Source organism: Entelurus aequoreus, linkage group LG18, assembly GCF_033978785.1.
Source record: "Entelurus aequoreus isolate RoL-2023_Sb linkage group LG18, RoL_Eaeq_v1.1, whole genome shotgun sequence".
Taxonomy (NCBI): Eukaryota; Metazoa; Chordata; class Actinopteri; order Syngnathiformes; family Syngnathidae; genus Entelurus; species Entelurus aequoreus.
In genome coordinates this window covers 30,218,852-30,243,152 of record NC_084748.1, presented here as the reverse complement: position 1 = coordinate 30,243,152, position 24,301 = coordinate 30,218,852, and the positions used below count along the sequence as shown (strand labels likewise).

Here is a 24,301-nt window from a genome sequence, read left to right as displayed (position 1 = left end):
AGGTTACGACAAAGACCAAATCGCACAAAAACTACAACTAAACTAAAATCCAAATCCAATTAAATGGGTTTTTGACACCCAAAAATAATACCATGAACACATGTTAGAGATATTTTTCATAGATACTGTATAAATTAAGAAAAAATGTGGAATACTTTTAAATGATTAATTAAATCCATAAATTAAGGTTTAAAATCACTTAAATCTTAATTGAATAATTCTTGTTAGCAAAGAAGGCGATGACAGAGAGGGAGGTGGGAAAGAGAGTGGTATCTTCGTACTTAACTATGGGTTCGGTCTTGAACTACAGTCAACCAGTAATGATGTCATAGAGGGGCGACTTCGCTAGGAGAGAATGATTTCCGGCTAACATTGGCACAGTTTGTAATAAAGACACGCTACGAACACAGTTGGACTCATGAAGAGAATTAATAACATGACAAGACGAGTAGGATTTTGTTTGGCTTTACGATTCTGCAAAATGTTACTTGAGCAAAAAACGGGCCGGGGCAAACTTTTGGCCCAAATCTGAATACTACAAAAAGTAGGGCGTACCAAAATAATTGTCCGAACATCGTCATTATACGTTAACGTTTTCAAAAGCGCAAATAAAAAACAAGGTTGTTGTAGTGTAAACATAGCTCAGTACTTCTCAAATAGTGGATCAGAACCCCAGTGGCAGTGAGGGGGTCAATATGGCCAGGAACAGTTGAGGAGATGTTCATTATTAATGGGTACACACTAGTATTCATGTTAGAACGATACGCAAGCCTGCAGCTGGATGGCAGCAGTGTTTAATCTAACTAACAGTAGTAAATACTAGAGATGGACCATTATATCTTTTTAGAACTACAACAGATCAGCAGATACAATATTTACATGTATGATAGCAGTATTTACTATTTAGTATTTAAAAAAAAAAAAAGTCAAGTAGATAGTTATAAACACTGCTCAAGCACTAGCCTGTTTGCTCTGCATGTGAAGGGTCGCTTCTTTTTTTTTTTTTACTGCAGCGCTTACGCAGCCATGCACCTTTCTTTTCCTCCTGCAATGTTGGTCGCTTGTACACAGTACAGCTCTTCTGCTTAGCTTACAAAACTTCAATTTTTGCTGGGAAGTCTAGTTTTTGTCTTTCTTTACCGGCGTCTTAATGGTTCTGTTTTGTTTGTTTCGCTACTGCAACGAACAAGACTCCGTCCACAGCAAGGAGTGTGGGCTCATTAAAGGAGCGAGGCGAGTGTCATGTCCCGTGATTCAATCAAATAACAACGTGACATACATGGGTGGACATTAAGATGACTGAAAAGATATCCCTGCCAAAAATCCCAACTTTGTGTAAATATATTGACAAAAAGGAGGCTTATTATACAGGTAAAGAAAAAGAGGCAGCATTCTTAAATGTTCTGCAACATCCAGAAAAAAATGATGTCAGCCAGCTTGAAAAATGTCTCATGTATTGTATAAGCTTTGTGAAGGAGCCTAGAATGGATTGCATTTAAATGTTTGCAATATTTCAGGGTTCCTCACGGGGAAACTTAAAGGCATTAAATCCATAAATTGCTATAAAGTTGAGTTATTGCAATGTAGAGAATTCACATATGTTTTTAACAATTTTGGAATGCAAATGTTGATTTTCCTCTGACCCGCAGCATTAGACACACGTAATAAAGGTGTTTGTGAAATCCCCTGATGTTATTTTGCGCTAAATCAACAACAACATTAGTGTCGTATAAAACACTGTCTCGCTACTGGTCCGACATTTCCTCAAAAATAATGTTTAAAAAAACGGCTGTTTACTCTTCATCTTTGCTGGAGATGAATAATGGCTCCAAACATTGGTTATCGGCCTCCTTGACTACTACTAATCGGTATCGGCTCTAAAAAAAAACCACATAAGTCAATCTCTAGTAAGTACACAGGAACACTTGTGTACAGAGTAGGGGTGCAGTTATCAGTTATTTTATCTCTCTTCTTCTTCAGCTTAAAATTATTTTAATAATCGAGTAATGCATCGATTATTTTGTTCGAGTAATTGGATAAAACACTTTATAGCCTCAATGCGTATTTTATGGAAAATAGTTTAAACTGACAACCATTTTCCTGTTAGCCATAACCTTCATTCTTTTTTTAAAATAATAAATTCACATGATCAACATTGAAATAGCAACATCCATCCATCCATTTTCTACCACTTGTCCCTTTTGGAGTTTCGGGGGGTGCTGGAGCCTATCTCAGCTGCATTCGGGCGGTAGGCGGGGTACACCCTGGACAAGTCGCCACCTCATCGCAGGGCCAACACAGATAGACAGACAACATTCACACTCACATTCACACATTAGGGCCAATTTAGTGTTGCCAATCAACCTATGAAATTAATAAAAATTAAAGAACAAAAAAAAAACTCCCCGCTGTTTGCCACCACACAGATCATGGCAATCACACAGTCCAGAAACTACACAATTTTCCGAACTGTAAGCCGCTACTTTTTTCCAAAGCTTTGGACCCTGCAGCTGGTACAAAAGGTGCGGCTAGTCTATGGATTTATTTTTGCTAACGGCTAAATTATGGAATGGACTAAGCAAATAAATCAAACAACGTACTAAAATTATCCACTTTAAGAAACTGTTCAAACTCAAAGTGTTTACAAAGTACAAGGAGGAAGAATCCTAATAAACATCTTAAACCTTATTAAAAGGTGAAAATCTTATTCATCTCATAAAGAATGAAGACAATGATTTTGTTTTGTTTGATCAGCCGTTTTACAGACACTGTTTGGAAACAATTAAGGTATGTAAATAAACATTTACAAAAACGTTTTATATTTACATAGAACGTTTCATTTCACAATGTACCAGTATACATCGGTGGCTCTTAGTCCAGTGTGGCTTGTATATGAAAAAAAATTTTTTTGTTTTAAAATTTAGTGGGTGCGACTTATAGTCAGCTTATAGTCTGGAAAAACGGTGCGTCCGCATATTTCAAGTACCAGGCACTCTGTGGTCCGAATTCTATAAATTTTTTATTACTTAGATCCTTTAAACTATTTATTGAAGCAAGATAATATAAATCAAGCTGTTTCTCGAATGGAAATAATCGATTGTTACAACTAGGGCTGGGCGATATATCGAATTTGTAAGATTTATCGATATATTTTTAAACAAGATATGAATTAAGTAAATATCGTACTATCGATATAATTTACTTCACATTAAAATGACCAAACACCTTATTTGTTGTGTTCCTTGTTCTCCCCCGCTTCCCTCCAACGGCTACTAAACCCCTCCCCTTCCTCCTTTCAAGACGTGCTTGCACGTCTAAGAACATCCATGATTGGTTAGTTGTTTACTATGATGAGTCACGATTGGTTGAGATTATGGCAAAACATTAGGGACAGGCCAATCAGAGGCAAGTAAGGGCGGGTCATCGAACCAGGAATGGAAATCGCAACAGACATACCAAATGACGACGAGTGAGTCATAGAAGAGATGAGGGAATATTCAAGTGGGCGTATTATACATCAAAACAACTAGTGGAAGATGGCAGAGGGATTCTCTTCTTTAGATTTTTCTTTTAGCAATATAGACAACGTCCAAGAAACCCACAATGCGTCTACTTGGCCACATTTGGACAAATGTATGCGTCTGGATAAAACATTCATTTGAGTTGTTTACCATGTAAGCCCAAATCAAAACTGTTCTCGAGTTGCCAAGCCAGGAATATTTGGCACGAGAAATGCTGCCAAAAATGTATGCCGAAGTGAGGAAGAGCATAGCCGCACAATTAAGTCAAGTCACTTACTTGGCGCTCACCAGAACCGTACGTGTGTGACAGTCCATTACATCGTCGACTGAGAATTAAAAAGTGCCTGCCTGCAAATAAATTTTTTATCTGAGGTTGATATATTTTGTATTATTTTCACAGCTATGTTATTTATTTCACGTAGAAATAATATTTTTCTATTTTATTTATGTTATGTTATCTGTGCTACTTAAACTGTTTTTTTTTCTGTGCTGTTAATACCGATCTTGACTAACTGGGTTAACAAAAGTGCCACTGACTATTTACAGTACAGTTGTCATTCACTTCAATTTCAGTGAATCTCACTCAAAAATGAATATCTTTATATGTATACTTTTACCGGAAAACATATCGAGATGTATATCGAATATCGAGTTTTAGTAAAAATATATCGAGATATACTTTTTCGTCCATATCGCCCAGCCCTAGTTACAACCCTTGCACAGAGCTAACAGGCGAAGAGATGGAGAAGTTTGTGACATGAATGGAAAGGTTAAAAGGAGTGGTTGTCAGCGGCATATATAAAATGTAACTCACACAGTGTATTGTACAGATAAATCAGTGTTGGCGCTAGGAATTTTCAAAATGGGGTACCAGGGACCCCATCAAGTCATAAAAATGGGGTCCCACAGTAAATGTTTGGGGTCCCACTTTTTTTTTAACCGTTTTGAAAACAAATAATAAATGTATGCATTATCCTGTTATAGCACACATTCTATATTGTGTTTTGGAAAAAGGTTGTCTCCCCTGCACTCCTCGACCACGGTCTGGGAGCTGACAAGCAGGATGTAACATGATGTTTTCTGGTGCCTGGTGACGCTGAAACTTTGAAAATCAGTGCACCCGGTCGTAAAGGTGTTTAAGCCCGTTTACAAGGCGTGCAAAACATCTTTCCATCTTCATAAGTGAGCTATTTGCTGAAAAGTGTCTCTTGAAGGGTTTATTGCTCGCCATGACGAAAACATTAACACGCGGAAATGCAGTATTTGTGATTGATAAAACTTTTGGCGAATCAAAATGTAAGAAATTGTACAGGAAAGTTCATTACTTTGAGGTCAATCAATAAAACGCAATAAACGGGGACGGAAATTTGACTCTACAATGACACACTGTTTTGACACACAGAAGGCAGGGTCGGCAAAAAAAAAATAAAAATTGCTTTCCAGGGGACACATGGACTTCCAAAAATGCGCGTCCTTTCTGATTTCAAAGCGTAAAAAGACACTAAAAGTGTGTTAACGCCAACACTGGATAAATACATCAATATTATTACATTTTTAAAAGCAATTCAAATCAGGAGGGTCACAGAAAATATATTTCCCCCAGGGGGGTTGATGACGGAAAATAATCGAGAAGCACTGCCTAACTGTGCTTGTTAGCAAGCCTTCAAAAAGAACGTATTTCCTGCGTGTCAAATTAAACCAGAAGTGAGCGTCACCCCCTGGCGTAAAAGGCCTTAAGACCCCTCCGTTTGGAGCTTGACAGAAGCAGCAGCATTTGAGGATCTCCTGCTGGGAACTTTATTTACAAATCAGCATGCTTCGCTGCATGCAAAGCAGTGTTTGTTTGATGCATTGCTCTGATGAGGTTTGCCACAAACAAACCTTGCAGACCAATAGCTTGGATAGTTGCAAGAGTGTTGGCATTAAGTAGGCCTACGTGAGTCATAAAAACCTGTGTGGTTAACCTAGTAGAACTAAAGACCTTGCACATACAGTAAGGCCATGTCTACACTAAGTCGTTTAACCCTTTAAACGAATACTTATTTAGCCTAAGCCCCGTTTCAGCCACACTAAACCAGCGTTTAAGGTCCCCCTCTTCGAACAAATTTTTACACGAGTAAGTGCTCCGTGTATTTCTTGAATCTCCGGCACTTAGCCTTGTATGGACTCATTGATCGTTTACAAAGTGAGTTCAGAGAGGAAGTGGTGCCAGAAAGACCTCACCCACACAGGAAGTGATGTCAGAAAGAACACGCCACAGCCAGCTTCATAATAAAGCGGTTTCGGTAGCTCGGAGCTAACCACTGTAAATATGAAGGCTAGTCATCCAGACATGCCCTTGTTTCTCCTTCTTCTACATGTACAGATGCTTGTGGAAATCACACATGAATACCTTAAGAGAAAGCGATTGCAGCTATTTGGGATCCAACACTTCTTAGACGGCAAGAGAACTTCCCAAGGTCCGGCCGGGTCAGCTGTGATGCTACTCAGCGAAAAACTTTGTCCATTTGTCGAAGGAGAGACAAGGAGAATGAGAGCTCCTGTGGATTTGATTAAAAAAAAAGGTAGCGTGTGCTTTGTATTACCTGGCCGTCGAGGAAAGCGGCGAATGCTTTTGGACTAGCAAAGCAGACTGTATCAGTTATTGTCCACCATGTATGTCGCGGACTCGACGTCTCGGTCAGAGTATATAAAGTCACCAAAAACGAATGGACAATGAAGGTGAAGGCAAAAGAGTGAGGAGTGTGCTGACCAGATATCTAGATCCATAGATTGATTAATGTTAAATGTTCTTTATCACATTGTTTACGTGTCTAATAAAGATTTGATTAATTTATGATGTCTCAGGTGTGATTCACTACAATAGGGCCCCACTGCGCACTGGATTCAAGTTAATTGAAATACCACAACACTGGATATTGTTTAGATAAGTTACATTTAAGAACTTGCACACAAAGCAACACTGGAGATGGCTATGATGTGCGCATTTTCCGCGCATGCGTACTAGGTCGCGTTGCACCGGCGGACGGAAGCGGGCGGGGGTCTTAAACGTTGGCATTGTTGTGTGTGGACCATACTTGCCAACCCTCCCGGTTTTCCCGGGAGACTCCCGAATTTCAGTGCCCCTCCCGAAAATCTCCCAGGGCAACTATTCTCCCGAATTTCTCCTGATTTCCACCCGGACAACAATATTGGGGGCGTGCCTTAAAGGCACTGCCTTTAGCGTCCTCTACAACCTGTCGTCTTGTCCGATTTTCCTCCACACAAACAGCGTGCCGGCCCAGTCACATGATATGTGCGGCTTTAACACACACATAAGTGAATGCAACGCATACTTGATCAACAGCCATACAGGTCACATTGAGGGTGACCGTATAAAAAACTTTAACACTGTTAGAAATATGCGCCACACTGTGAACCCACACCAAACAAGAACGACAAACACATTTTGGGAGAACATCTGCACCGTAACACATCATAAACACAACAGAATAAATACCCAGAACCCCTTGCAGCACTAACTCTTCCGGGACGCTACAATATACACCTCCCCCCCCCACTACCACCCAACCCTCCCATCTCCCGAATTCGGAGGTCTCAAGGTTGGCAAGTATGGTGTGGACACAGATAAGGTTAGGTGTGATTTACCCTGGATAACCTTATCCGGCTTAGTGTAAACGGGGCCTAAGTAGGCCTATGTGAGTCATAAAAGCCTGTGTGGTTAACCTAGTAGAACTCAAGACCTTGCACATAGAGTAAGTGTGAGATGAAACTGCTTGAAAGTGTCAAATGGGTGTCCTGATGTCTAAACTACTGCATCATAAAAGTGGTCCAAATAGCCTGCAGACCTGGACTTTATTACTCATAAAAAAGTGTTCAAAGGCACACTTGCGAACTGAAAGAGTTCCTGATGATGTGACACAAAATCAACAGGCTATTGTAAAATCACACACAGATTAAATCAGTTTTTTCACCATGTGAGTGACATTTGCATCATTTCCAGAACAAAATGGGGACTTTAAAAATACACAAGTGACACTTAAATCGTAGTGTAACTTTCCAGGTAAGACAAGTGAACAGCTGCTGCGCTTGTCCAACTATGAATGGGCTCACATCCAGCAGCTGGACTGCTTTCAAAAATCTAAATAATAAGGTAGTAATTAATAGTAGCAAATTGAGTTAAAATGGCGAAAGTGAAAGTAGACTCACCTGTTTACACTGGCTCGCTTGACAGGAGTCCAGTCCACCGAGGGGTTAAAACTAGCACAAAAAAGCCGAGGAAATAGACTCATAAAACGAAGTAAAGGTTAAAAACGTTGTTGAACTTTCTCCAACTTAAAAAGAGAAAGTGACAATAAAAAAAAAAAGGAGTGGAGAGACAAGCGCTCTCCTCAGGCGTCCTTGCGTGTGTGCGAGGAGGAGGAAGCCAGTCGGCGGTTACCTGACTCCGGCGGTGAGTGTGTGTGAAGCCCCGGCCCTCCTACTTCCTCACAGCACAGGCTGGCGGGGTTGTGTTCCCAACAATGCTCGGCTGCAGCCAGTTGGATGCTTTAATTACTTGAATATGCGCCATCATGGCTGCCGGACGATGCTACTCTTCACTTTTGCTAGCTAGCTAGCCAGCTACAGCTACATGTTTTCCTGTTAATCAGAAAAAAATATTTAATAAATTGTCTAATATATAATCTTAGCAACAAGTGTAATGCTAGTCCAGTATGTAAGGGACCAAAAGATTTGTAAAGTATCGGAAAAGTACAAAAAAAAACCAAGTAGATTACAAGTTCCACTCCAGTCCTTTAGGTGGCGGTAGTCCAATTTGTAAAGTACCAAATACCATTTATATACAGTAGTACAGTCTTTTCCAACCACTGTGCCGCGGCACACTAGTGTTAAAGGCCTACTGAAACCCACTACTACCAACCACGCAGTCTGATAGTTTATATATCAATGATGAAATCTTAACATTGCAACACATGCCAATACGGCCGGGTTAACTTGCAATTTTAAAATTCCAGCCACACTTCCGGTTGAAAAACTCCTTTGGATATGATTTATGCGCATGACGTCACAAAAGCAACGGAAGTGGTTGGACCCCATCGGACCCGATAGAAAAGCCTCTTGTTTTCTTCGACAAAATTCCACAGTATTCTGGACTTCTGTGTTGGTGAATCTTTTGCAATTTGTTTAATGAACAATGGAGACGGCAAAGAAGAACGTTGTAGGTGGGATCGATCGGTGTCTTAGCGGCTAAGTACAATACTGTAATATCTGTGATATTTGCATTAGTGTACTGTGTCTTTAAGGGTTTGGGGAACGCGCATGCGCGAGTGAGTTGGCGGAGAACTTGAGTGTGTGTGAGCGTGAGTTTTGGCTAACAGCAGCTCGTGTATGTGTGTGCGTTACTTTTTGAACTACAACCAGTTACCGCTTGTTAATAAAGCGATTGAGCAGTGCATCCTCGTCTGTGTGACTCCTTCTCCACTGCGGGGCATTACAATACTTACAGCAACACAACAAGGACTACTTACCCTGACGCCTAGCCGATGCTTGCCGCCAAACCCACGGATGAAGTCCTTCGTCGCGCCGTTGATCGCTGGAATGCAGGTGAGCACGGCTGTTGATGGGAAGATGAGGGCTGGCTGGCGTAGGTGGAGCGCTAATGTTTTATCATAGTTCTGTGAGGTCCGGTTGCTAAGTTGCTAAATTAGCCTTAGCGTCGTTAGCAACAGCATAGTTAAGCCTTACCAGGCTGAGAATTTTTAACCGTGTAGTTACATGTACATGGTTTAATGTTATTGTTGGTCTTCTGTCTATCCTTCCAGTCAGGGGTTTATTTATTTTGTTTCTATCTTCATTTGAGAACGACGCTAGCACGTTAGCTCAGTAGCTAAGTGTGTCACCGATGTATTGTCTTGGAGATAAAAGTCACTTTAAATGTCCATTTCGCGTGCTCGACTCTCATTTTCAAGAGGATATAGTATCCGAGGTGGTTTAAAATACAAATCCGTGATCCACAATAGAAAAAGGAGAGTGTGGAATCCAATGAGCCAGCTTGTACCTAAGTTACGGTCAGAGCGAAAAAAGATACGTCCATCACTGCCTCTCAAGTCCTTCACTGTAACGTTCCTCATCTACGAATCTTTCATCCTCGCTCAAATTAATGGGGTAATCGTCACTTTCTCGGTCCGAATCTCTCTCGCTCCATTGTAAACAATGGGGAATTGTGAGGAATACTAGCTCCTGTGACGTCACGCTACTTCCGGTACAGGCAAGGCTTTTTTTTATCAGCGAGCAAAAGTTGCGAACTTTATCGTCGATTTTCTCTACTAAATCCTTTCAGCAAAAATATGGCAATATCGCGAAATGATCAAGTATGACACATAGAATGGATCTGCTATTCCCGTTTAAATAAAAAAAAATCATTTCAGTAGGCCTTTAACTAGTGATGGGTTGATGAGGCGTCATGAAGCGTTTCGACACATTGCAAAACTGTAATGATACTGTGTCGATACTGTGTCACTAAATACTGACATCTGCTGGACATTAAAAATCCCTAAAGGCAACCTGTGGACCGACTCAACTGACACTGATTTTATGACCTAGTATTAAAGATTAAAGATTAAAGTACCAATGATTGTCTTAGATGTGGTGAAATTTGTCCTCTGCATTTGTCCCATCCCCTTGGGGAGCAGTGGGCAGCAGCGGCGCCGCGCCCGGGAATCATTTTGGTGATTTAACCCCCAACTCCAACCCTTTGTTGCTGAGTGCCAAGCAGGGAGGTTATGGGTCCCATTTTTATATACAATAATACAAACCAAGTCATTGTATTTCATTTAGGATTATTTCATATCTTCATTTAAATAAAAATACATTTTTATCTTTTTTAGATACAGTCAATAAATAATGTGAACATGTATCATAACATGGACATCTAAGAGAACGTGTTGTGAATGACAGGTACCAATAGGTAAGAAAAGTTGGTTTTGCATAATAGGTCCCCTTTAAGTTCAGTTAAAAAAAACTTGGAAGAGACTTTTCAGCTGATTCCTAAAACACTAGGGTGATGTCGTATAGAGGATCTTTGACTACCTTTTTTGGCAGCAGGTCCTTAAAATCAGCTGAGTGCTCCTGTTGGAAAGTGTCAAGACTTGGACTATGGTGCAGTTTACTGCATGGATTGTTTTCCCGAGATGCAAAAGAACTGGACCGGACATGGCGTGAAGGTAAATACATGATTTAATTCTTACTATAAAAAGTGTAAACAAAAGGCGCGCACAAGGCGGAGACACAAACTTGGCTATGGGAACAAAACTAACACTAAGACGTAAACTATGGACATGAAACAAAAGACAGTATCTGTGGCATTAATAAACAAAAACTTACTTGCGGTGACATGAGCAGGGCAGCATGGACTATGAAATTGCATGAAACAAGCAGCGTGAACTAATCATAAAACAGAGTGATGACGCCCGGACGACCAACTGAAAAACCAGGCTTAAATAATAATGACATAATTGAAACAGGTTCGTGAGTCACATGAATGAGGCAGGTGATACTAATGGGTCGTCATGGTGACAAAACAAACAAGGATGCGTAAAAACAGGAACTACTAAGGTTTTAACCAAACAGAACATAACTAAACAAGACATGATCACAAAACATGACAGAAAGATTGGGCTATATTTTTCTGAACTTAGTAACGCTGGCAAGATATATATAAGTCAGATGTCCACTGATGGTTCTCAGGAATATACAAAATGGAGTAAATGGAGAAGTCCGGCGCCGCAGGATCTTAGCTTTCTCGAAATGCGGCCCTCTAAACAATTTAGTTGTATAGCCCTGCAGTAGTACCTCAACTTACACACTTAATTGGTGCTGTGACCAAGCTCTTATAGCCCCATTTAAGAACTTTCTGTTTTGGTTGATTTTGGCAGCGCCAGTGGACCAAAGCGGTAGTGTTTTGCCAAAAGAAGACCACATTTTCCATGATGACTAGCGCCCATAGCGTATAACTGACATGATGTCCGCTGTAATATTGGCACAAATATTACGTCTCTAATGGCTATGCTGATTTTAAATAGAAGACACTATTAAGAAATGATCTTGGATTGCGCTACAAAAATTACACTACTACCAAGAATGTATCGGGGCGGATGCAGGTCCGAAGCGAAGCAATTTTTTCGGATAAAGTAGTAGTGGCTATTTATTGCTAACACAAACATTTCCGATAGCTAACATTTGCATTAGCATTTTGATTTGAGCAGTGAAAGTCACCAACTAGTCCAGCAGGAACAGAGCCAAGGCAGGATTGGTCTGAAATTCCTCATCTTTGAGCTCACGCCATCGAATGAAAGCTGGGGCTATGTTTATCCTGACTGCTCTGTTTTTCTTTTTTTGTCTCCTTAGACAAAACTTTTCGTTTCTTTGGTTGTTTTGAAACGTCAGCCATGATAGCAGTAATTGCACACAGACATTCTTCTTTTTGTTCTTCTTTTCATTTTCTGGTGGCATGTAGGCGTTCGCACCAATTTCCGTCTTTTTAAGAAATGGGGAAAGGGGCAGTGACATATGCCGTAAAGCAAGTCAGCACATTTGTAGGTTTTTGGGTGGCAGGGTTCATAAGTTGCTAAGTGCCAGTGAAAGCGATACCGACCCCCTCAGGCCATGACAGAGGTGTCATTCAACTAGTTGTAAGTCTATGTATCATCCCAAAAGTTATGAAAATATTTTATGAAGGTTGAAAAGTTACTTAGTGCTGCTTTAACTCAAAACACTTGTGTTTCAAATCCACATTTCCAATTGAAATGAATTGAAATCAATTTCATTGGTGCACAATTTTAGCATGCCTTTTAAACCCCAAAACAAACTTTTAGATAAGGAATATTGTATAAAAAATGCAATAGAATGTACTACAGTGATACCTCAACTTACGGACACAATGAAAGTGACAGCGGACCAAATTTATAATAACAATATAAATATAAAATCCCGTTTTAAAATTAAACAAATATTTCAAAAAGTACATTATTGATGATTCATGACAGTCAGAGAGTGACATCGCTCACAATAACTTACTTTCACTTACATTTCCAACTTTGTTAATTAAAACGGTCTCAACTTTCCACCTCAGCCACTTGGTTCGTTGTCACTTCTGTCGTAGTTTAAAGTTGTTGTGTTGTGGCTTTTTAATGTTGAGCTGTGGCGTTTGTATTTGTTGTGGCGTTTTTAATCGTGCTGTAGCTGAAAGTTGTTGTGTTGTGGTTTTATGTTGTTGTGTTGTGCCGTTTGCAGTTTTTGGGTGTCCAGGGGATATCGATATTATGGGTGGATGGAATGATATGCCCATTCCTATAAAACATACTGTACCGCTATACAATAGGGCTGTGAATCTTTGGGCACCCCACAATTCGATTCAGAATCGATTCCCGATTCAAAATCAATACTTTTTAAATAACATTGGGTGCCAGTTCTATGATTAAATGCATTCGTCCATAAAATAGATAACAGCTCTGATAAATGTCTGTATTACTTAAAAGAAAACTGGTTTTGTTTATAATAATTCTACCGAAACATTTAACAAAGTCAAATAAAAATGTACCAATGATTGTCACACACACTAGGTGTGGTGAGATTATCCTCTACAATAGGGCAACAAGAGAAGTATCTCACACTTCTCTTTTCTAAAGTAAATCTGTTCAGCAGATATGGGAATCTACATCAACAATATGATTTGCCTGAGTGGTCAGACAGGACAGATAAAAAATAAAAATAAAAAATAAAAATATATACTGTACACTACCATTCAAAAGTTTGGGGTCACCCAAACAATTTTGTGGAATAGCCTTCATTTCTAAGAACAAGAATAGACTGTCGAGTTTCAGATGAAAGTTCTCTTTTTCTGGCCATTTTGAGCGTTTAATTGACCCCACAAATGTGATGCTCCAGAAACTCAATCTGCTCAAAGGAAGGTCAGTTTTGTAGCTTCTGTAACGAGCTAAACTGTTTTCAGATGTGTGAACATGATTGCACAAGGGTTTTCTAATCATCAATTAGCCTTCTGAGCCAATGAGCAAACACATTGTACCATTAGAACACTGGAGTGATAGTTTCTGGAAATGGGCCTCTATACACCTATGTAGATATTGCACCAAAAGCCAGACATTTGCAGCTAGAATAGTCATTTACCACATTAGCAATGTATAGAGTGTATTTTTTTAAAGTTAAGACTAGTTTAAAGTTATCTTCATTGAAAAGTACAGTGCTTTTCCTTAAAAAATAAGGACATTTCAATGTGACCCCAAACTTTTGAACGGTAGTGTATATATATATATATTTTTGTAAATCGATCTTTTTGAATCTATTCAGAATCGTTACAAGTAATACTCCCGATTAATTCGAAAATCGATCTTTTTTTGACACCCCTAGTAACCAGTGTTGTTCTATGCGTCATTCAGTATTTCACTGAAAATTGATGGGAAATCTATTTACCATTTTATCTACTTTGCCTCCAGCAGTACCATATAACTTATTAATTTGAAAAGAACGTCTTCTTGTAAAAGAGGCTCTCCCACATAAATTAGTCATACAATGTGCTTATCAAATACTAACATAGACCCTGAAGAATCAAGTGTTTAGAATAATTAGTGACAGCGACTGATTGACTGACTGGTAGCCATTGCAGGGCATAACCCGCCTGTCACCCATAAATCAGCTGGGATAGGCTCTAGCTCAGGGGTGTCAAACGTTAGGCCCGCGGGCCAGATCAGGCCCGCAAACAGGTTTTATCCAGCCCGCGGGATGAGTTTGCTAAGTATAAAAATGAGCCGAAATTTTTGAATGAAAGAAACTGCTGTTCTAAATGTGTCCACTAGATGTCGCAATAGCAATTCTTTGTAGATGATGCTACATTTGTAAAAAAAAAAAAAAAACACATGTTAGTGCACCAGTTAAGGAAAATGAGCAAACTACATAAATAACATCCTGTAATTTTGATATTATTTTTTTATCTTGATAGATTGAAAATGAACACCAATGAGTTGACTAATGAACATTGTCACATCATTTATTCAGAAAGTATAAATAACGATAAATAAAGATAGCATACTATTAACCGCAACATGTAAGTGTAAAAAAAAACAACAACATTAAGATTTGTACTTTTTAGAATGTGCTTGTTCTATTTTTAAACAAAGAAAACAATCTGAAGTTGTCATTATTTCTAAGTTATCGTGCCGCGATTTTACCAGTCCGGCCCACTTGGGAGTAGATTTTTTTCCATGTGGCCCCCGATCTAAAATGAGTTTGACAACCACGCTCTAGCTTGATGGATGGATGGATGGAGTGACAGCAATGCAGCATATTTCATGAAGCATTGTTACATTCATGCTTGGAATTATTGATTGTTAGTTTAGGGAAAAACCTATAAAGGCAATAGTGATAAATCAATATATGTTCTTTCTCTATAGAAGACATTGGCATTGCAGTATGAAACTATATTGTCCTTGGCTGAGATTCAGACTGGCAGTGTATGTAATGAGCACAGCCATGATTCGGCCTACTTCTGATTTCCCATGATGACAGGAGATGGTCTTCCTCGTGTAACACAAACAGACGCGCTCGTATCACATGGCTTTCTCTTAACAATATGGCAGCGCGGTCCCTCACTTTTTCTGGTGCGCGTGCGTATGTCTGGTCGGGGATTTGTCGGTAGTGCTCTCTGCCATTAACAATGCAGTGAGCTTGTGCTTTTGTACCCGTGTGTCCATGCGTACAAAAACCAGAAGCTTCTAAACACTGCCCTTTGTTTGCTTGTGTGCATGTTTGTCTGCCTTGTGCTGCACCCTGCAGAAAAGAGCACATATTCATTTCAAACCTGTAAAGGGGAACTAGATCAATGGGATGCTAATGTGAGGCCACACAGTAAATCAAGTATGCTTGTGTGAAGTACACTACATGCACAATTTTTTGAAGTATTTTTTGTTGTTATTATTACGTCAGTGCAGTTTTTCTTTTTTATCTTCAAGGGTTATTATCTTGAAATTATTGAAAAAAAGGTATTCATGTCATTATGTAAATTATAACTGACTCAACTATTTATTACTGTAAGAGAACTCCTGTATTTAGAATTAATTTATGTAAATTGTGTTACAAACTGAGAACAGGAAGTGAACAATAGTTCTAGTAGTTGCTATGGAGTGGAAAAGGGGTAGTATTAAATAGGCTTTGCTTCTTCCTACTTTTCTTTGGACATGTTAAGAGAAATGAAAAATTACATGTATCATGTTGAAGTTGCATGCATGTTCGAAATAAATGTCAACCAAACAATTGTATTTAACAAAGAATAATAAACGCCCCATATTTAGGTTCGCATAATCAAAGCTAAAATTGGAAAGAGAGATTGGTCTAAAATAATGTAAAATAGCTAAATTATTGTTTCAAAACCACCGGACAGTCGAACATTTTGTTGCAAAAAGTCAAAGTGTTGCAAGAAAATGCATGGGAAAGAAAAAAACTACAAAAGTGGGACAAAAAAACGGCCTTTTTAAATCAGAAAAACAAGTTATTTAGTGTTTGGCCTTACTTTTATGCAACAGTCGGGTTAATTTAGATTAGGCCACCCTCAGACTTAGATTCTTGACCCATGACTTGGCTGCTGCCTTGGAGAAGACCCACCATGTCTTTGGCACATCCACCAGTAGTGGGTGGCCTGTTGAGCACTGGCTTATTTGCATGCCCTTCAGAAATCTGCTGCTCTGAACAGGACTGATTAGAGAGGCTGATAAGTAGGGCTGTGCTATAAAGACGATATACAGTGTGATATAAATGAAGGCCGACGATAGAGATTTTGATTCTATCGTTATATCAATATTCTACCAATTTGTTGATGACACATTCTAGCTGTCTACCTACCGCAAATTTGACAGCGACAAGCGAACGATCTTGTCCTCAAAGAACTGTGCGTCCTCGGTAGCAAGCCAGTGGCTAACATGCCTTTACAGTGCAAATAAAGCCCCTTCTAGTCAGATATATATAGCAAATAAACCAAGTATCATTAGAATATAATATAATAGCTTTATTGTCATTGCACTTAAAAAAACCCAACAAGATTGATTTTCAGTACAACTGTCCAAGAGCAGAGATACAATACAGTTACAGGGGCATACAGAACTGGAAGACACATATGAGTGGCGCCATGTCAAAAAAAGGTAGGAAATGGTAAACATGGATTACTGGAGGATGAGGAATATCTAAACATACCACACTACACACTTTAGGAATATATGCTAAATGCTAACTGCAAGCTACAGCTTATGAAGGTAAACAGAGGTGGGTGGATCGATATAACTATGGACAGTAACAATACGTATACCGTATTTCCTTGAATAGCCGCAGGGGCGCTAATTAATTTAAAACCTCCTGTCACTCCGGCGTTTACCGGAAACCGGCGGGATGGCCGTGCATGCGGTAATTATTTTAAAACCTCTTCTCACTCCGCCGTTTACCAAAAGGAATGCGGTAAATTTAGGCGTGCGCTTTGAGTGTGATGTAAGCATATACCATCATGAAAAGCACATTTAATGTGGGCTCTGTACCGAGGATGTCGTTGTGGCTTGTACAGCCCTTTGAGACACTTGTGATTTAGGGCTATATAAATAAACATTGATTGATTGATTGATTTAATTAAAAAAAACGTTGTTATGGTCTTACCTGTACTTATAAATGGAGTCCATTTGCAACTCCTTCTGACCAAAAGCATCGATAACTTGTTTATGGAAGTCTTCCTTATTTTCTTTCTTCCGTTTTAAAAGTCTCTCTGTCTCGATGGAGATACTCCTTTAATTATTACCTCCTGCTTCGATTGAAAGTCCAGTTTAGAAAACTGTTTTATTTTAGATAGCGGTATGTAATCCTCCTTGTTAAAAGTTCAGGCAGAGGAAAAAAAAAAAAAAAGTCTTGCTGCGTGTGTTCACTTCTTCTGCAGTACCGGAAGTCGCAAGAAGGATCACTAGCGCGGCAGCGCCCTCTACCACCAGGAGGCGGGAGTCATTTCATGACTCATACAGTATTTGACACACGCAGCTACGGTATATTAATAAAACATAGCTGCTTACTGTTCTTTTTAGCGTACTGTACCGGTATTCAATAGCTTGGACCTTAAATCCTACTGAATACCGGTAGCTCTTTATCTTTTTTCCTTTGTGCGATTGCAAACTACTGAAAGCAGCTTCCTCCATTTTGAAAATGAGGACAGATAAAGCGTCACTCGTGACGTAACGAATTTGACCCGCTGGAAGTTCTAGCCATATGCTAAATATTTTGCGAAACGAGTTTGACCGGGCGAAAATTATAGACATGCGATAATAAAATTAATATTTTGCGAAACGAATTTGATCCGGCGTCAATAATGAACCGGCGATAAGGCCAAGCATGCGTTAATTATTTTGAGAAACGAGTTTGACCCGGCAGTAATTCTAGACGTGCTAATACTATATTCCGTGCGCCAATTCAAGGAAATACGGTAGTATCAGTATATGGTCACTACTGCAATGATTAGAGCAAAATACGGGTCGCGGGCTGAAAGCCGACTGCATGTAAAGTATTTATATATATATATATATATATATATATATATATATATATATATATATATATATATATATATATATATATATATATATATATATATGTATATATATATGTATATATATATATATATGTATATATATATATATATACATATATATATATATATATATATATATATACACATGTGTATATATATATATATATATATATATATATATATATATATATATACTGTATATACTCATATAGATATGAGTATATATATAAATTAAAAATATATATATTTTAATATATGAGTATATACAGTATATGAATAAATAAATATATACATAAAAATATCTAAATATATATAATTTGTTATTCATATATACTCATATATATATATATATATATATATATATATATATATATATATATATATATATATATATATATATATATATATATATATATATATACTATACATGTGTGTACTGTGTACACACACACACACATGTATGTATATATATATATATATATATATATATATATATATATATATATCCATCCATCCATCCATTTTCTTCCGCTTATCCGAGGTCAGGTCGCGGGGGCAGCAGCCTAAGAAACCTAGACTTTCCTCTCCCCAGCCACTTCGTCCAGCTCCTCCCGGGGGATCCAGAGGCGCTCCTAGGCCAGCCGGGAGACATAGTCTTCCCAACGTGTCCTGGGTCTTCCACTTGGCCTCCTGCCGGTCGGACGTGCCCCAAACACCTCCCTAGGGAGGCGTTCGGGTGGCAGCCCGAGCAGATGCCCGAACCACCTCATCTGGCTCCTCTCGATGTGGAGGAGGAAACTCATTTCGGCCGCTTGAACCCGTGATATCCCGTGATATTGTCCTTTAGGTCATAACCCAAAGCTCATGACCATAGGTGTGGATGGGAACGTAGATCGACCGGTAATTTGAGAGCTTTGCCTTCCGGCTCAGCTCCTTCTTCACCACAACGGATCGATACGGCAGCCGTATTACTGAAGACGCCGCACCGATCCGCCTGTCGATCTCACGATCCACTCTTCCCTCACTCGTGAGCAAGACCTAGGTACTTGAACTCCTCATATATATATATATATATATATATATATATATATATATATATATATATATATATATATATATATATATATATATATATATATATATATACACACTACCGTTCAAAAGTTTGGGGTCACATTGAAATGTCCTTATTTTTTAAGGAAAAGCACTGTACTTTTATAAATAAATGATAAATGGGTCATACTTGTATGGCGCTTTTCTACCTTCAAGGTACTCAAAGCGCTTTGACAGTATTTCCACATTCACCCATTCACACACACATTCACACACTGATGGCGGGAGCTGCCATGCAAGGCGCTAACCAGCACCCATCAGGAGCAAGGGTGACGTGTCTTGCCCAAGGACACAACGGACGTGACTAGGATGGTAGAAGGTGGGGATTGAACCCCAGTAACCAGCAACCCTCCGATTGCTGGCACGGCCACTCTACCAACTTCGCCACGCTGTCCCCTTATAGTCAATAGTAGTAAAGCACCCCACCCGATCCCGTAAGGGACAAGCGGTAGAGAATGGATGGATGGAATTTAAATGTTTAATTGATATAGTTACGCCACCATTATGTGTTTTTGTCTAAATATAATTATGATCAAAAATTCATTATTTTTTAGTACCACTGATAGTCACACACAAACACTAGGCGTGGTGAAATTACTCTCTGCATTTGACCCATCCCCATGTTCACCCCATGGGAGGTGAGGGGAGCAGTGAGCAGCAGCAGTGGCCGCACTCGGGTATAATTTTTGGTAATTTAACCCCCAATTCCAACCCTTGATGCTGAGTGCCAAGCAGGGAGGTAATGGGTCCCATTTTTATAGTCTTTGGTATGACTCGGCCGGGGTTTGATTCAATGATCCTGACCATTTGAAGTATCAGTATCAGCACTGGTACGACCAATACTGTCCCTTTAACTACTTGATACCCAAATTTGCACTATTGTCTGAAACTAACGTGAAGTACCAAACAATAGAAGAATAAGTGCTTTGTACATGTGAATAAAAGTGTAGATTGAACCATGTCACAACATAATATAGCCAGATATTAACAGTAAATTAACAAGTAGATTAATAATAGTTTTAAGAATTTAGTACAACCGGAAATTATGACGCAATTTGTTACTGCATACGTCAGCAGCCAAATTCGGAGCCATTGTAACACGTTTTGAAATGGTTCTATTGTCACTTATATGTCTATATAATTGTCACAGGAGGCTGCAATATATTCCAGGATAAAGATTTGAGGCCATATCGCTTATCACTGGAAAAAAAAGGGTTGAGTAATTTTTAATTCATGATGTATTTTGATTAAAGCAAGTCACCAACATTTTATTAAGACTCCTGGGAAAATGCCATATTCTGTCTCCTTTAAGTATAATTAGATGATGACAAAACACCTAATTGCAGACTGTAGGTTGTGGTTCTAGAAAATGTTGGCGCTGGCGTATCATTTGTTTCTGGTAGATCCACATGGCCAAAGTAATGAAGGCTGAAACACTACCACGACTGAATAAGACTCACAAATCAGAGCATCAAAAATGTATTATTATGAACTGATGAAATGAAAGTCATGCTTGATTGACATCAGGCACCTCTTCCACCCAGCAGGGTGGTGGAGCTTTTTGCATGGAAGATGACTGATATCTTACTGGTGATTAGCTCCCACAACTACTGCACAGGTAGGAGCCTGCAACATTCAGTATTCAGGAAAGCCATGATCTGTATGCAGGAGACTCCATCACAAGTTCAAAGTACAGTAGTCCACAGCTTAAAATATATTGAAAATGACCCCCTTCTTCACATGATTGAATCCCTATGAGGATTTGTGGGTTATTCCCAAACGTGTGCTTTACAGCGAGGCAAGATAATACACCTCCTTGAAGAGTATCTGGCAGGCAGCGATTGCTGCTTCAGCGAAACTTGACCATGAACTGATTAAGAAACTCCACAGAACGATGGCTGTGATTAAAAAAAATAGGGTGCCTATATACGTCAGTCAATATGCGTGAAAGGCCTACATTTTAACTGAAGGGGACTGCACTTTTTTGGAATGTTTCCTATCGTTCACAATCATTATGAGAGATGAGAACACATGTCTTTTTTTCAGGATTTTAAAGATGATAAACGCTTGGAAGATGTGGCTAATGGTAGTCACCGTTGTAGTCTTCAAAGCCCACTAATACAACTTCAAAACCCCCCAACGTTTTTAATACACTCTGCAAGTTTATATGCAATGTTGGTTGGTTGGTGTCAGTTTATTTCGAACATGCATACAATTACAATGTAATGCATCACATATTTCCAAAAAGGAGTAGGAAGAAGCAGAGCTTATTTAATCTTCCCCCTTTTCGTATCATAGCAGTTTTACCGCTTTGTTTGTTCTCTATTTGTAACACATTTAATAAATGAATGAGTAAATCAATAAATGAATATACAATGAGTAAGTAAATAATTATTAAACACAATAAAATAAAAATAAAAAAGTTCTCATAAATAAATAGTTAAGCGATTTGTGGTTCACGTATGAGATTATTAAGATTTTTTTTTTTTTTTTTTTAAATAAGGTCCAAGACTTTTATCAAGATTCTTCTTCTTTGTACATTTTGAACACATTGAGTTTAACAGTTTCTTAAACTGGATCATAGTTTGACTTCCTTGCGTAATCCATTCCATAATTTAATTCCACATATAATGATATGCTGAAAGTGTTATATATGCATACGGATGTGTAAATTATATTTTTCTCTGAGGTTATATTTCTCCTCCTTATAAAAGTGACAATGTCAAGTCAAAGTACAGAGCAGCACAAACACCACTGATTTGTAGAGCGCACTCCAGGCCTGAAGGGGCAACAGTGAGAGCTGAGGGCTGAACATCTCCACCTGCTCAGAGCACATGGTCAAAATGTTTGCTCTTCAGTCAGTCACCCCTTTGACATGCTGCTAAGAGGAAGGAAGACAGCTCCTGTGTGGACTCTGAAGACGCAACTGGTTATCAACCTATCCGCTATTTGCCTATCCACTATTCCCCTATCTACTATTCAACCCCAACTATTCACCTATTCTGCTATTCAGCTATTCAACCATCCCACTATTCCACTATTCAACTACTCATTCTGTTCATCCATTCATTTACATCGATAACCCACTTTATTTTACTGCTTCAAATCAAACATCAATAAATCACAAAGAAAAAGGATCGAGTTGTCCCTTTGAGTCCTTCTTGAGTCCAACTGGCCCTTTCAAGTTTGGGCATAGCTGTGAAAAACCTGAAGAACTTGACAGACAATAACAGTTAAAAAAATATGTAGGGTAGTAAAATATGTTCTAAATAATCTTATTAAAATAAAAAATAATGTCACAAATTAGTAACAGACACGTTCATAGCAATATGTAATATGCACAATATTTACCCTATTTTAGTCATTTTAATCATTGCAGGAACTAATTCCTCGACGCATTTATTTACGTTTCCATAACAGTCCACTTCCGACTTCTGGCAACAAATGTGTGTCCTACTTCCGGAAACAAACACAAGTGTGTTTTCTAATCATGGTAGACTTAGTAATAGAGAACAAAGACAACTATTTTTGGACAAATGAGGATTCACAACCCTATTTTTTTGAAGCTGAATATATGGAGGAAGAACTGCTGCTTACAGAAGCGAGCACAAAGGAAGAGCGAGACCTTTGTACAGACGGAAGCCGAGAGAGAGTGATGTGAAAAGTGTGTTTTTGCCGTTGTAAATTTTTGCTATTGCGACATACTGTAAATGGATTGCTAACCAAAATAAACCGAAAAAAACATTCCCGGACAGCTGGACCAAATACACAACTGTCCATCGAGTGAGTCACACTTTAATAGTCTACATGATACATTCAGCACGTCATGTGTTTTATTACAACTATAGTACACACGCTGTTTGGCTCGCTGTGTAAAACAAAACATGAAATGTTGGCTAATACTTTACAGATATTGTAATATGATTGTTCATGTTTTTCAGTCAGTACAGAATGGTGTTCTATCACATTGTGTTGTGCATTACAAACTCAAACGTGTTTCGTGCTGACGTGAAAGCTAACTTATCTCTTTCCGTTGTTAGCTTTTACGGCTAATACCGAAGCATGGCGATGTGTTACTACGCTGGAAAAAGAGTTCCTCAGTGTTCGCTCTTACAATAACAATGTCGCTACAGTTTTGTTATTATACAGGTTAGGGAACGTAAATAAAGTATTGTTGACAATTTTGGAATACATTTTTTAAAGTGATTTAGAGGTAGAATTGATTGTTCCCAATAGTTGTACTGCTAGCCACCAAGAACGAGTACATTTTTACATGTTACAATGAAAATTTTTTAAAATAATTTTGTGTTCTTGTCTCTCATAATGATTGTGAACGATAGGCAAAATTCCCGAAAAAAGTGCAGTTCCCCTTCAAGTGATGGTTATTTTAGGGCTGTCAAAAATAACAAGTTAATTAAAAAAAACTAATCACAAACAATGATTGCATTAATCACCTGCACTGGCTTCCTGTGCACTTAAGATGCGACTTTAAGGTTTTACTACTTACGTATAAAATACTACACGGTTTAGCTCCAGCCTATCTCGCCGATTGTATTGTACCATATGTCCCGACAAGAAATCTGCGTTCAAAGAACTCCGGCTTATTAGTGATTCCCAGACAAAAAAAAAAGTCTGCGGGCTATAGAGCGTTTTCTATTCGGGCTCCAGTACTCTGGAATGCCCTCCCGGTAACAGTTAGAGATGCTACCTCAGTAGAAGCATTTAAGTCCCATCTTAAAACTCATTTGTATAATCTAGCCTTTAAATAGACCCCCCTTTTTTAGACCAGTTGATCTGCCGTTTCTTTTCTTCTCTCCTCTTCTCCCCTGTCCCTTGCGAGGGGGAGTTGCATAGGTCCGGTGGCCATGGATGAAGTGCTGGCTGTCCAGAGTCGGGACCCCGGGTGGACCACTAGCCTGTGCATCGGTTGGGGACATCTCTGCGCTGCTGACCCGTCTCCGCTCGGGATGGTTTCCTGTTGGCCCCGCTGTGGACTGGACTCTCGCTGATGTGTTGGATCCACTGTGGACTGGACTTTCACAAT

The 24,301-nt window shown here is 39.0% G+C and overlaps 1 protein-coding gene and 1 long non-coding RNA gene across 3 annotated transcripts in view; one reads left to right on the top strand and one right to left on the bottom strand.

The window, feature by feature from the left end:
• The window catches only part of palm3 (paralemmin 3), a 90,411-nt gene extending 82,247 nt beyond the window's left edge, over positions 1–8,164 (bottom strand). The window contains exon 1 of one of the 2 annotated variants that reach the window (XM_062026909.1): positions 7,963–8,164. The gene's annotated coding sequence lies outside the window, so the exon portion shown is untranslated. Of the gene's footprint in view, positions 1–7,730 lie in introns of both variants that reach the window. The other variant, XM_062026908.1, reaches the window with a different exon arrangement.
• LOC133634012 (uncharacterized) lies at positions 7,761–24,301 on the top strand. The gene is made up of 3 exons (XR_009821866.1): positions 7,761–7,974; positions 10,626–10,744; positions 20,805–24,301. It is a non-coding gene; the product is annotated as an uncharacterized LOC133634012 (long non-coding RNA).